Source organism: Lutra lutra, chromosome 10 (assembly GCF_902655055.1).
Source record: "Lutra lutra chromosome 10, mLutLut1.2, whole genome shotgun sequence".
Lineage (NCBI taxonomy): Eukaryota > Metazoa > Chordata > Mammalia > Carnivora > Mustelidae > Lutra > Lutra lutra.
Genome location: NC_062287.1, coordinates 2,746,968 through 2,760,356, shown reverse-complemented (window position 1 = coordinate 2,760,356; position 13,389 = coordinate 2,746,968). Strand labels below are relative to the sequence as shown.

Sequence of the window (13,389 nt, the reverse complement as noted above, 5' to 3'; positions counted from 1 at the left end):
AAGACTAAGTCAGAAGAGAAGTGGTTATTGAGATCCTCCAGCCTGAAGCTCCCCTCCTGATGATCCCCAGCATCCCGGGAGACTGCCCTCTGTCCCGAGCCCTGGGTCTCCTCCCACCCCCAACACCACCAAAGCAGACCTCACCTCATGCTGCCCTGTCCCCTAGCCGCTGCATAATGGCGGGGAAGGAAAGCAACAGTAATACCAGTGACAACAATTAAAGCCTCTCTTTCATCACTGACTTGAGGTAAAAACTCAGATTTTTAATAATAACATCATATTGAGGGAAAAAAAAAGTCAAACCAGTATCTATCTATGTGTGTTGTGGGGAGAAGGGAGGGAGGTACTGATGCAAAACATAAGGCACTTCCATTGATCTCAGGGAGTAGCCAGACAATTCCTAGGAACCACGGACTACATTTAAGGGCCAGTCTGACAGTTTCAAGAATGGAGGCAGATCAGTAGAACCTCATTAGCCCTCTTTCCTTCTAGTCTTCAGCAAAGACTCACATGAATGCATCTCTGCTTCCTGGCTAGATCTCACAATCAGGTGACTTTCCCCACAAGGGAGTGCAAGCTCATCTGACCACAATCCATCTCTGTAAACAAGATGTTGGGCAAATGTGTAACTCTTTCGAGCTAAGAGGTCTTCTTACAAAGTGTTCTCTCTTTCAGGAGAAAGGTGCCCTCCTCTGTGATGTTTTCTATGGAGGAATAGAGTATGGGATCCAACAAGACAGACAGTCTACCAGATACCACAACTTAGTGCCGTGACTTTTAATACTCTCGCAGAAACTCTTGCTGGAAGCAGAGTCAGTATCCACAGAACTCACTGGCAAACCCAAACTTTGTTCTCATGACAGATTGCTGGAACTATGCAGAATGGAGGCTGGAAGGGTGAGGGGATCAATGCGTGGAATGGGGAAGGGGAGGTTACGATGAAGGTGGTAGTTCCCTAGATTTTAAAAAACAAATGTCTCAAGGGTAAAAATATCTTTTTCAATGATGTCTTGAGGTACTATAAGTGTTAAAAAATAATTACCAGTAGGGATTTTTTCTATTAGGAAAAATAGATATGTAATAATGAAATAAGTAGTAATTCTGGAATACGTTATATACAGATGCTAAAAATCTTTATTTTCAGACAAAGAGACCTTAAGAATAATACCCTAGAGGCTCAAAAAACTTATGATCAGTGTAGACTGAATTAGACAGAGAATGTCTTTAATGTCCAAAAAATGTGAGATGGATTTTGAATATTAGATAAAGTTGAGCTAAATGGGAGAAAAGGGAAATATTCTAGTCCATTCCACAAAAATCACCAAATAAAAAGCTTACATGTGCCCTCAATCACTACTCTGGAGTTTGATTCTTTTAATCATACCTTGGGTTAGAGTCCATTGTCCATCCCCTCTGCTGCTTCTCAGAAATTCCTCCAACTATCTGTTAGCAGGAGACAGTAATGAAATAGTTCTGGCAAAAATTAGCCACTAAACAAACAGCTGTCTTATCTTCGATAGAGGGACTGTGACCCTCTATCGAAGTGTGTGAGAAGCAGCACACCATACACTGAACCTACCTTCGCTCTGCAGATTTATTCGACATTAGAAAATGGGAAGCCACACTTGTCCGACTCTCCACCTGTAACGGAGTCTGACCACGTCCCGGGCCTGAGGAGCCCAGCATGACATCACCGGGATGAGAGGAGCACCTGTGCACGTAGAGGAGAGTCTTCCAGCCAGGGGCAGAGCCCCTGCCCCGAGTAGCGCACAGATACCTCCACCATCCCTGTGATGAGCCTAAAGACAAACCAGCTTTGTAACTGCAGGCTGTTCATTAAAATCCTCTCGAACACCTTTCTTAAACTTTTAAAATGAAGAAAGAGCTGGTATCTATAACCCATAACTCCTTTAAGTAGTGTATGTACACACACATACATGTGCACACACATAATCCAGACACAGACATGTGTGTGTGCATGTGTCTATATATGTCAGCCACAACACCATTATTCATGTAGTATTTTACTATTATTAAACCAAAAATTGCTCCCTTTATTTAGACATTACACACACACACACACACACACACACACACACACACACACACACTTTGTTCCAGAATGAGATGATACGGTGGGAGCAGGACAAGCAGTGCTCCCAGGACACCCTGATGTCAGAGAGGACACAACCTCTGGCAGAATTGTGGTAACACTGGGATACGCGGTGTGTCAGGCGTAGAGCACCCTCACCCCTCTCTCCTACCATTCTCCAATCTTCTCCGGTCTCCTACTAGTGTCTTCTTTTGGTCAAACACAATTTAAACTTTGTTGATAAGAAAGCCCATGAGTTTGACCCACAAACCAACCAAACAGGGATGAGAGCAGGGGATGGATCTAGGAACGGCCAGTGAAAAAGAATGAGCACGGGAGAGACAGCAGGGAGGACAGAGGAGCAGGAAGTGCCAAGATCTGAGGTGATGAGTTTGGAACTCCGGAGCTGATCTGACTCTTGTGGCTTGCAGGGCACTGGTGAACAGCAGTTAATTTCCATCAATTTCAGCTGTGAGTGCCCTGCTAGGGACTGATCCCTCATCCCTCCTCCAGGCCCAGGGCCAGCAGCAGCCTGCATTTATGGGCCACTTGATGGACCCAGAGTGGGCAATAAGGCCCTTGTCCTCCAGTGTCAGGGCTCTGTGTTCTCACTGTGTATTGCTGTGTTGGATCACTGACTGGTGGGCGGGAAAGCTGGATGCCATTGCTTTAATCCCAATAGGACCGAAGCAACGTCCAGAAAATTTAAAGGAGCTGCACCTGTTTAGCTGTTGCTTTGTTGGGATGTTCAAAATCAACCACAAATACAGAAACATTTAGGAAGGAACTACTTGTGCCCAGACTCAAAAAATACCTGAGGAGACCTTAAGCTTCCACCTTTGGCAGATCTCTTGTGTAGAGATAAGCTAAGCAATAATGACGGTGCCAACAACAGAAACAGCCACAAGCCCTGGGGTTGGGAGGAAAATCTGATTTCCAGAGTTCGAGCATTATAAATTTCAAATATCCAGTTTTAAACAACAACAACAAAAAAAAAAATCACAAGGTCCATGAAGGAGTAGAGAAGCATGAGCCATTCAAAGGAAGAGAACGAATGTAAAGACACCGTCCCTCAAGAATTCCAGGTAGCAGACTTATTAGACAATGACTTTAAACAACTTAAAGATGCTCAAAAAGCCAAAGTAGGACATGGGCAAAGACTGGAATAGGATATATGAGCAAAATAAGAGTATCAACGAGAAATCATGAAAGGGAGCCGAAAAGAAATTCTGAAGGTGAAAAGTGTGATAACTGAATAGGATAGGATAATCAGAGAGAATATTAATGAAACCAAAATTGGGTTCTTCAAAACAGACTGACGAAATAGAGAAACACTTAGTCAAATGGACAAAGGAGAAAAAGAAGTTTCAAATAACTAAAATCCTAAGTTAAAGTGGGGGCACTTCTTTTATCCTTATAGAGATGAAAAGGATTAGAAGAGGGTACCATGAACACTTGTACACCAACAAACTGAATAACAGACAAAACACACAAATTCTCAGAAACACACAACCTGGTAAGACTGAGTTGTGAAGACAGAGAGATTCAGAATGAACCTACACTATTAAAGAGAATGATTCAGCAAAAAAACCTGGCACAACAAAGAAAAGTCCTGGACCAGAGGTTTTCAACTGGTGAGTTCCACCAAACATTTAAAAAAAATAGTAACACCAATCCTTTTCAAACTCTTCAAAAAATGTTGAAGAGTAGGTGACACCTGTCTAACTTATTCTGAGGCTAAAATTAAAAAGTTAGATAAAGACACCATTAAGAGAAGCAAATTACAGACCAATATCCCTTGTGAATATAGGTGTAAAAATCTCCAACAAAATACTACTAAATCATCTCTAACAGCATATTAAAAGGATTATTCACCTCAATAAGTGGGATTTATCACAAGAATGTAAGGGTGTTTCTACATAAAAAAAAATCAACCAGTGTAACTTATCACTTTAATAGAGTGGAGAAAAAAATATGATAATCTCAATTGATACAGAAAAGAACATATGACAAAATCCAACACTCTTTCATAATAAAAACTCGCAAGAAAGTAAGAACAGAGGGAAAATTTCTCAACATGATAAAGGGTATTCATGAAAAATCCACAGCTAACATCTCAATGATAAAAGACAGAAGACCTTTCCACTGACATTAGGGACAATATAAGGGTACTTACACTAAATGCTATTCAACATACTGGAAATTGTAGCCAGAGCCATTACATAAGAAAATTGAATAGAAGACATATGACCTGTAAATAAAGAGGTAAAGTTATCTCCATTCACAGATGAAAACCCAAAGAATTCACAGGAAATCTATTGGAACTAATAAATGTATTCTGCAAAGTTGCAGGGTATGAGACTAATCAGAAAAAAAAAATCCAATTTTGTTTCTGCACAGCAGCAATGAACATCTGAAGAGAAAATTAGGAAAGCAAGTTCACTTAGCACTCAAAATAATTAAATATTTAGGAATAAATCTATCGAACGATGTGAAAGACTTACATGCTGAAAACTACAGAACACCACTAAAGAAATTAAGGAATATCTAAATAAATGGAAACACGGTTCACTTTCATGGAGAAGATGGTATTTTTAAATCTTGATACCACACAAAGTCATCCACAGTTGTAATATAACCCCTATCAGAATCCCAAGAGTCTTTTTATTATATTTATTTTGCAGAAATGGAAAAGCTGATTCTCAAAATTACATGAAACTACAAGAGGCAAGGCCCTAAATAAACAAAGTAATCATAAAAAAAAATAAAGAGTTAGAGGACTCATACTTCTCAATTTTGAAGTGTAGTAATTAAAACAATATGCTTATTTGGCATAAGGACAACATATAGATCAACGGACTAGAATAAAGCACCCAGAAATAAATTCCTGTATGTATGATTAATTGCTTTTCAACATGGGCACCAAGATTATTTAAAAGGTGAAGGACAATTTTTTCGACAAGTGGTGCTGGGAAAACTGGATATCCATATGCAAAAGAATAAAGTTGCATCTTAGCTTACACTATATACAAAACTAACTCAAAATGAATCAAAGATACACATTTGAGAGCTGAAATTCTAAAACTCTTGGAAAAAAGAAAACATTAGAGAAATCTCCACAACACTGGGTTTGAAAACAACTTTCTGGATATGTCACCAAGACAACAGGCAATGAAAGGAAAAAAAATAGATAAACCCCGGACTTCGTGAAAATTATGAATGTTTATGCCTCACAGAATATGATCAAGAAAGGAAAGGTAATCTACAGAAGAGGAGAAGATATTTTGCAAACCTTATACCTCATGATGGAATAATATCCAGAATATATAAAGCACATCTAAAAGTCAATAACAACAACCAATATACAATCCAATGTATAAGTGGGTAAAGGACTTGGATAGTCATTTCTCCAAAGAAAATAGACAAACGGTGAACAAGCCCATGAAAAGATGCTCATATCCTTAGTCCATAAGGAAGTGCAGGTTGGAAGAGTAAGATGCCATGTCACACCTTTGGGGGGTAGGGGTTGGATATATTAAAACACACACACACACACAACGTAACACACACACAACATAACAGATGCTGATGATTATGTGGAGAAACTGGAAATCTGAGCATTGCTGGTGGGAATGTAAAATTGTGCAAACATTGTGGAGAACAGTTTTGTGGTTTCTCAGAATTTGCTACTACCCTATGATTCACCACTTCCACCCTGAAGAGTATATCCAAAAGAACCGAGAGCAGTGATTTGAACAGATATCTGTACACCAGTGTTCACAGCAGCATTAGCTGCTAAAAAGTGGAAAACAATCTAGATGTCCAAAACCAAGTGAATGCATAAAGAAAAGCTAGCATATACGTAAAATGGTATATTTTTCAGCCACAAAAAGGAATGAAATTTTTGACATATGCTACAGCACGAATAGATCTTGAAAACACATTTAATGAAACAAGCCAGGCACAAAAGGACGGGTACCATGTGATTCTCCTAGAATGGCAGATTCCTAGAGAAAGAGAGCAGATTCCCAGGGGCCAGGACAATAGTGTAAGGAGTTATTGTTTAATGGGTACAGAGTTTATGTTGGGAATGATGCAAGTTTTGAGGACAGATCATGACAATACAACAACACTGTGAATATACTTAATGCTGCTGAATTGTACACTTACAAGCAGTTAATGTATCAAACACCTTGTCAGGCACTTTCCATTTACTCTGTTGCTCAAAGCACGGCTGGGAGAAAGTGTAGGTATTCTGATCTGATGTTTAAAGATTTACTCTCTTTCAGGCCATGGATTGGGTGCTATGGACATCTGCACCCACCCAGAGCACAAGTCCTCAGACAGCACATTCTTGGTGTTCCCTTTTCCTGGTGCCCTAGACGGGAGTCTATGAGACTAGGCACAGTAACGAAAAACCAGATGTGCTACTTTATGATACCATCTTCTGGGTGTTCAACAACCACAACTTCTCCCACTGAAGGATAAACCCAAGGTCACCATCATCCAGGCCGCGGAGGTGGCGAATGCAGATGGGGTCTGGAGCTCAGGGAGGTATGTTCATGCAGGCTGAAGGCAGTACTGGGGTTCGCATGACCCCACGGCTCACTTCAGTGCAACCGTACCAAATAGACGTCTTTGGGAAGAGAATTCAGAGGATGGCAAAACAGAGACTGGTATCCAGCTTCAACACAGATGTCATCCGCTTTCAGTCAACCTTAAATGACCACGATGGCATAAACTCTAAATTATCCTTTTATAGAATCATTAAAACTGTGGTATGAAGAGGCTTTAATTCCAACAATTTCTAATCAAAATTTGATGACCCTGACCTGAGAAGTATTTTACACGAGAATCAGAGATCAACATTTAACAAAGCTAAGTGAAAAAATGCAGACCCAGATGTCTACATATCACAGGACTCCATTTATATGGCATCAGAAAAATGGAAAAAGTATAGGGACAAAACCAGGTCCATGAAGGTCCGAGGTAGAGGATGGGAGGGTCGTTCTACACCTTGATTGCAGTGGTGGTTACATGACAGTATATATTTTTCAAACCTATTTAAACTGTACACCTACAGAGCACAAATTTTACTGCATGTACATTATGCCTCAATAAGCCATGTTGTTATGACCTTGCTTTCTCCCATAAATATTTTACTTCAAACTTCAATTATGCAAATGGGGGAAGAGCTCACAAGGAAGAAGCGACCATGAGAAAAAGAGGGTGGAAAGATTGTTTCAGAATCTCGGGTCTGCGGTTGAATGAAGCACATACTCCCTTCCCTGAAACTGCATGGCTGTTCCTTTCCTATCAATAAACTGGAAATTGGTCCCTTTACTTAGGAATAGTCAATAGTTTTTGGCATCGTTACTGCCCCAGTGAATGGCCATCTTCTGGGTACAGTGGCTGCTGTTCACTGATAGCCTGTTAGATGTGAGGAGAGCGGTGTTAGGGCTTTACTGTGTGTGTGTGTGTGTGTGTGTGTGTGTGTGTGTGTGTGTACAGTTAACTAGAACACCTTCATGAAGGGGCACCCGATCTCTTCAGTTGCCCAAGACGGCTGAGATGGCTTTAGCAGTGAAGAGCAGGACAGCGTCCCCTCAGCACGCGGTGGAGCACTGTGGGTGGGTGACTGCCCAGCAGCCTCAGGAGACAGCTCTGCACAGTCTCCAGATGACCGGAAAGATCCACGTGGGAAAAGATTTCACTACTTCCTGCTCCTCAACCCTGCATGGATGTCTTCCCCGTATAAGCCAGGATTTGTGTGACCGAGGCCTGCGTGCCTACATGATTTGGCCCAATATCCCAGGAAAGCACACAGGTGGAGCGTCTTGGAAGGCAAGGTTAAAGGAAGAGAGGCCCGTCCAGGTTCCTGCAGGCTTCTTTTCTAGCTTTGCTGTGGATTCCCAGGGGGCCCTGCTGCTCTGCCCCCGGCCAGCTACACGCCAGCCTGCCGTGTCCTCCTAGTTCCTGATCACTCCACAGAGCAGTATGGGCTTAGGGGGTCTACTGTGCACAAGGGACTGCTTCTGCTGCTCAGGAGAGACTGCGTTTTCTGGTTTGGAAAATAGGAAATCTAGATATGAAATATTGGTAAAAAATCATCAAATAATTAGTAGCATCTGGTAAAGTGAGATTACAACCTAGGGGGTGGAAAGAGTTTTAGAGGATCAATTCTAAAAACAATCCTATTTAAGATGATGTAATATATATATATATATATATATATATATATATATATATTGTTTTTTGTTTTTTGTTTTTTTGTTTTTTTTTAGAAGATAGTATAATAGAGAAAACTCTGAGGCCTGGAAAAAGGCAGACAGAATTTCTAAAAGGCTCATTCTTACATAATATATGTCATTTTATTTTATGCTAACACATACATATGTATGCATGTGTGTGTGTATGTATATATATGAATATAAATAAATGTTACACACATAAACATATACATAAATATATATAAGGGAATCTCTCGCACATCTCTATTAGGTAAACACTTATCTCACTCATGCAGAAAAAAGGGAACGAAAGCTCACAGAAGTCATAAATCGCCTGAATAAACAACACTGGTCATGTTTGCTGAGATATAAATCCAAGTCACTTGGACTCTGAAGTGCGGACTCCTTTAGCTAAACCAACAAAAGCAGTAGACAGGCTATATTATTTAGAACCTTGGCCCGTTCCAACGTCAGACACATGTAGGCTTTGTTCCCAGGAATGGGCTATTCAAACACCAGAACACAGCCGCCTTAGCGAAAGCAATCTCCGTCTGTGGCTGATGTGGGAAGTGGACCCACCCGAGTGGGCTCAGAAACCGCGCTCTGAGGGTTACAGGGTGGCTGGCCTGGGCTCTGAAGAGGGCGTCCCAGTTGCATTGCTACAGTATCCCCTGAGACACTCCATCAGTCTGTAGCTATTCCAGCCCCACAACATTTTCAAGACTGAAAAGATATTTGCTGGAAGATACTATCTATAGTATCAATTTAAACATATCAGTTTTAGGGGCGCCTGGGTAGCTCTGTGAGTTGAACATCTGACTGTTGATTTTGTTTGGATCGTGATCTCAGGGTTGTGCGATGGAGCCCTGCATCAGGCTCTGTGCTCAGCATGGAGATGGGGATTCTCTCTCTCCCTCTGACCCTCCCCCACTGCTCTCTCCCCCTCTCTAAAGAAAAAAACATTTTTTTTTAAAGATTTTATTTCTTTATTTGACAGAGAGATCACAAGTAGGCAGAGTGGCAGGCAGAGGGAGAAGGAGAAGTAGGCTCCCTGCTGAGCAGGGAGCCCGACAGGGGCCTCAATCCCAGGACCCTGGGATCATGACCTGAGCAGTGGACTCTTTAACCAATGGAGCCATCCAGGTGCCCCTCTAAAGAAAAATTATATATATATATATATATATATATATGCGCATATATATATATATATATATTTTTTTTTTTTTAATATAGTTTGAACCTCAGAACTATGATTCTAGAACCTATCCCTTTATCTGTGATCCTATAACCCCTATGTGCTTTCATGGTTCAATCTAAGTTCAACATGTTACTTTGTATATAAAGTCAGGCACAGAAATCTGAGTCTTTATTTCCCCTACCTGCTTAAGTCTGTCTAGAGAGAAATATAATATATGACATTTTTGAAAGGAAAAATGCTAGAACTCAAAATGTATCATTTCCTTTATGCACAGATAATGTTTCCTGGAGAACTGCAAGGAGCCCCACCATCATTGTTACACAATTCATAAATTATGTTCAAAAATATCCTTGGTGTTGTCACCCGACACAAATATTTGTGACAGTTAGTACTGTATTACCTGTTATACCTTTTATTCATATTCATATAAGCCAAAGTCAATGTATATGAAAACCCACCCACATATTTTACACAAGTGATAGGGTGTTATTCATACTGCGGCACACCATGCTTTTTAATTATTTGCAAAGTACTAAGTTCTGGTAGGCAAAGACAGTTAATGTGTGCTAAACTTCTGTATTTAAAATATTTAAAATTTTGGGATATAATAAAGATAAAGAAACAAAGAATGCATACTATTATCAAGAAATACTATGAAGTATTCCAAGAAGATCACATGTGGTATAGAATATTATTTACTTACCTATTCAGATTATAGAAAAATTTTGGTATAAAAATTTATTTTTGATAGATATTTATTAATTTTCTTTACAAACAAGAGCTAGGGCTACCTGATACAGATAAAATAATAAAAGAGAAGAGAGGAAAAAAGGAAGACACAGTCTTTCCTTGCTTAGCGAACATTCTAGTAGGAGATATAAATAGTAAAAAAAAAATTTTAATTTAAATTAAAATTTAAAATTTAAATTTAAAAAATTAAAAATTATTAAAAAATGCCATTTCCAATTTCTGTGGGAAACAATAAGAGAGTCCTGTGAGGGGGAATACAGGAAAAACTCCATGTTAAGTATGGTCATCTATAAAGTAGAGCTGGCTGAAGTAATCAATCCATCAAAATTAACCCATAACGGGTAAGGACATTACTATTACCAGAAAGACAACAAATAGTTCCCGTAGAAGTATGCCTGATGTTCAAACAACAGGTAAGTAGAGTCATGGAAGATATTAAAAGATCTAAATTGTACTTTGAGATATGTAAGCTAGAACATGTGAGGTGGAAAATACACTGGATGCCATGAGGAGCTGATCTGATGTGTTGGAAGAAAAATTAGTGAATTTGAGGAAACTACCCAAGGTGAAGCACAGAGAACAGAAAATGACACAATGAAAAATGAAGTGTCAGTGAGCTCTAGGACATACTCAAAAGGCCTCAGAGATGTGTAAGTGGTGTCGTGAAGAAGGAGGAGAAAAATAATATTTGGGGAAATACTGGCCAAGATTTTTCCAAATGCCGAGAAAACTACAGACTCACAGATTTAAAAAGGGTGATGAGGGGCGCCTGGGTGGCTCAGTGGGTTAAGCCGCTGCCTTCGGCTCAGGTCATGATCCCAGGTCCTGGGTTCGAGCCCCACATCGAGCTTTCTGCTCAGCAGGGAGCCTGCTTCCTCCTCTCTCTCTGCCTGCCTCTCTGCTTACTTGTGATTTCTCTCTGTCAAATAAATAAATAAAATCTTAAAAAAAAAAAAAAAAGGGTGATGAGCCGAGTATTAAAAAAATGGGAAAGGGGCACCTGGGTGGCTCAGTGGGTTAAAGCCTCTGCCTTCAGCTCAGGTCATGATTCCAGGGTCCTGGGATCGAGCCCTGCATCGGGCTCCCTGCTCAGCAGGGAGCCTGCTTCCCCCTCTCCCTCTCTGCCTGCCTCTCTGCCTACTTGTGATCTCTTCTGTCAAATAAATAAATAAAATCTTTTAAAAATAAATAAATAAATAAATAAATAAAAATTTAAAAATGGGAGAAAAATACAGCAAGGCCAATCATTAAATTTCTATAAGCCACTGGTAAAAAGATAGTCCTAAAAGAGAGGGGAAATAAAACATAAAGACAAAAAGAAACATGCTACATACAGAGAAACAGAGTAAGGAACAGTAGCAGATTAACTATCGGAACAACGCTAGAAAACAGTAGTGAAAGACCAAAAAAAAAAAAAAAAAAAGTCATCCAAAAATTTTAAGTTCCGAAAAACATAAAAATATTTTTTAAGATCAAAGGTGAAGTAAAGACATTTTCATCAATAAAAAAGCTGAAATATTCCATCATGGGTGGACATCAACTATAAGAATGGTAATGTTAATGTGTAAGCCCGATGATTCACAGACCTGTACCCCTGGAGCAAATAATACATTATATGTTAATAAAAATAAATAAATAAATAAATAAGTAAACAAAAAAGCAATGTTAATGTTAGTCATTCAGACAGAGGGAATGATACCATACAGAAATAAAAGTTTATAAAAGTGAATCAAAGTACCAGAAATGGTAACTACATAGGAAAAATGTATATAAAAGATACAATATAAAAATATATAATATATATAAAAATATATAAAATACATAAAATACATATCATATATTAAATTATGTTATTAATATAAACTATATATTATTTAAAAACCTTAAAGGAAAATTGGTTAAACTAAAACAATAACACTTGTGAAACTCTAAGTTAAACTCATACATTATAACCACTGAGTTAACTCCTAAAAGAAGAAAATTTAAAATTCTAGCTAATAAGCAACAAAAGAAATAAAATAAATCATAACACTACTCAATCCAAGGGAAAGCAGAAAAACTATAAGAAGGCAAAAGAAGAACAGGTAATACAAATTTTAGGAAGTAGCAAAATAGGGGCCCTTAGCTAGCTCAGTTGGTAGAGCATGTGACTTTTGATCTCAGGGTCATGAGTTCGAGCCCCATGCTGGGTGTGGACCCTACCTAAAAATTAAATGAACAAATAAATAAAAATAAAAAGTAGCAAAATAGATTTAAACCTAACATTACAAGTAATTTTAATTAAATGTTAATAGTCTAAACAGCCTAATTAAATATTAGAGATTATGAGATTGTATTAAAATATATATAATGAGACAAATAGATTAAAAATAAAATGATAGAAAAAGTGTATCATGCTAACTGTAGTCAACAATAAAATAAATTAGATTCAGATAAAGTAAATTTCTTATAAGAGAATTTTAACAGGAATAAAAATGTGCAATACCATAAGGATGATGGGATAAATGCATAGGGGAAGCATAAAAATTCTAAACATTTAAACATTTAATAGCAGTTTTAATATATAAGAACCCAAAATGGATAGAACTACGGAGAGAAATAGACAAATTCACAGCTAAAGTCAGCGATTTCATTAACCTTCACTTAATAATCGATAGAAAAAGGGCACCAACAAATCAAAGAAGACAGATAAGATATAAACAACATAATCAAACAACTTGACCCTATTGGCATATAAAGGAGTCTGGTCAAACAAGTCTAAATAAATATAAAGTAATTCCGGTCATACAGGATATGTTCTTTAGCCAAAATGGAATAAAATTAGAAGTCAATAATAGGAAGGCCTATAGAAAATCTGCAAATATTTGGTATTAAATAATTCACTCTAAAGAGCACAAGGATCAAAGAAGAAATTAGAATGGAAATTTGAAATCAATTTTAATTGAATGTGAATTAAAACACAACATATCAAAAACTGTGGGATGCTAGTAAAGATATATTTAGGAGGAATTTTAAGCACGGTATGATGACATGAGTAAACACGCAATGTCTCCGAACAATGACTTCATCTAGAAACTAGAAAAAGAAGAACAAGTAAAAAGAAAACTTAGAACAAAGGG

General features: G+C 38.4%; 1 non-coding gene across 1 annotated transcript; it reads left to right on the top strand.

The window, feature by feature from the left end:
* The first annotated feature begins 12,387 nt into the window (after positions 1-12,387).
* TRNAK-UUU (transfer RNA lysine (anticodon UUU)) lies at positions 12,388-12,462 on the top strand. The gene has a single exon. It is a non-coding gene; the product is annotated as a tRNA-Lys (tRNA).
* The last annotated feature ends 927 nt before the right edge of the window (positions 12,463-13,389 follow it).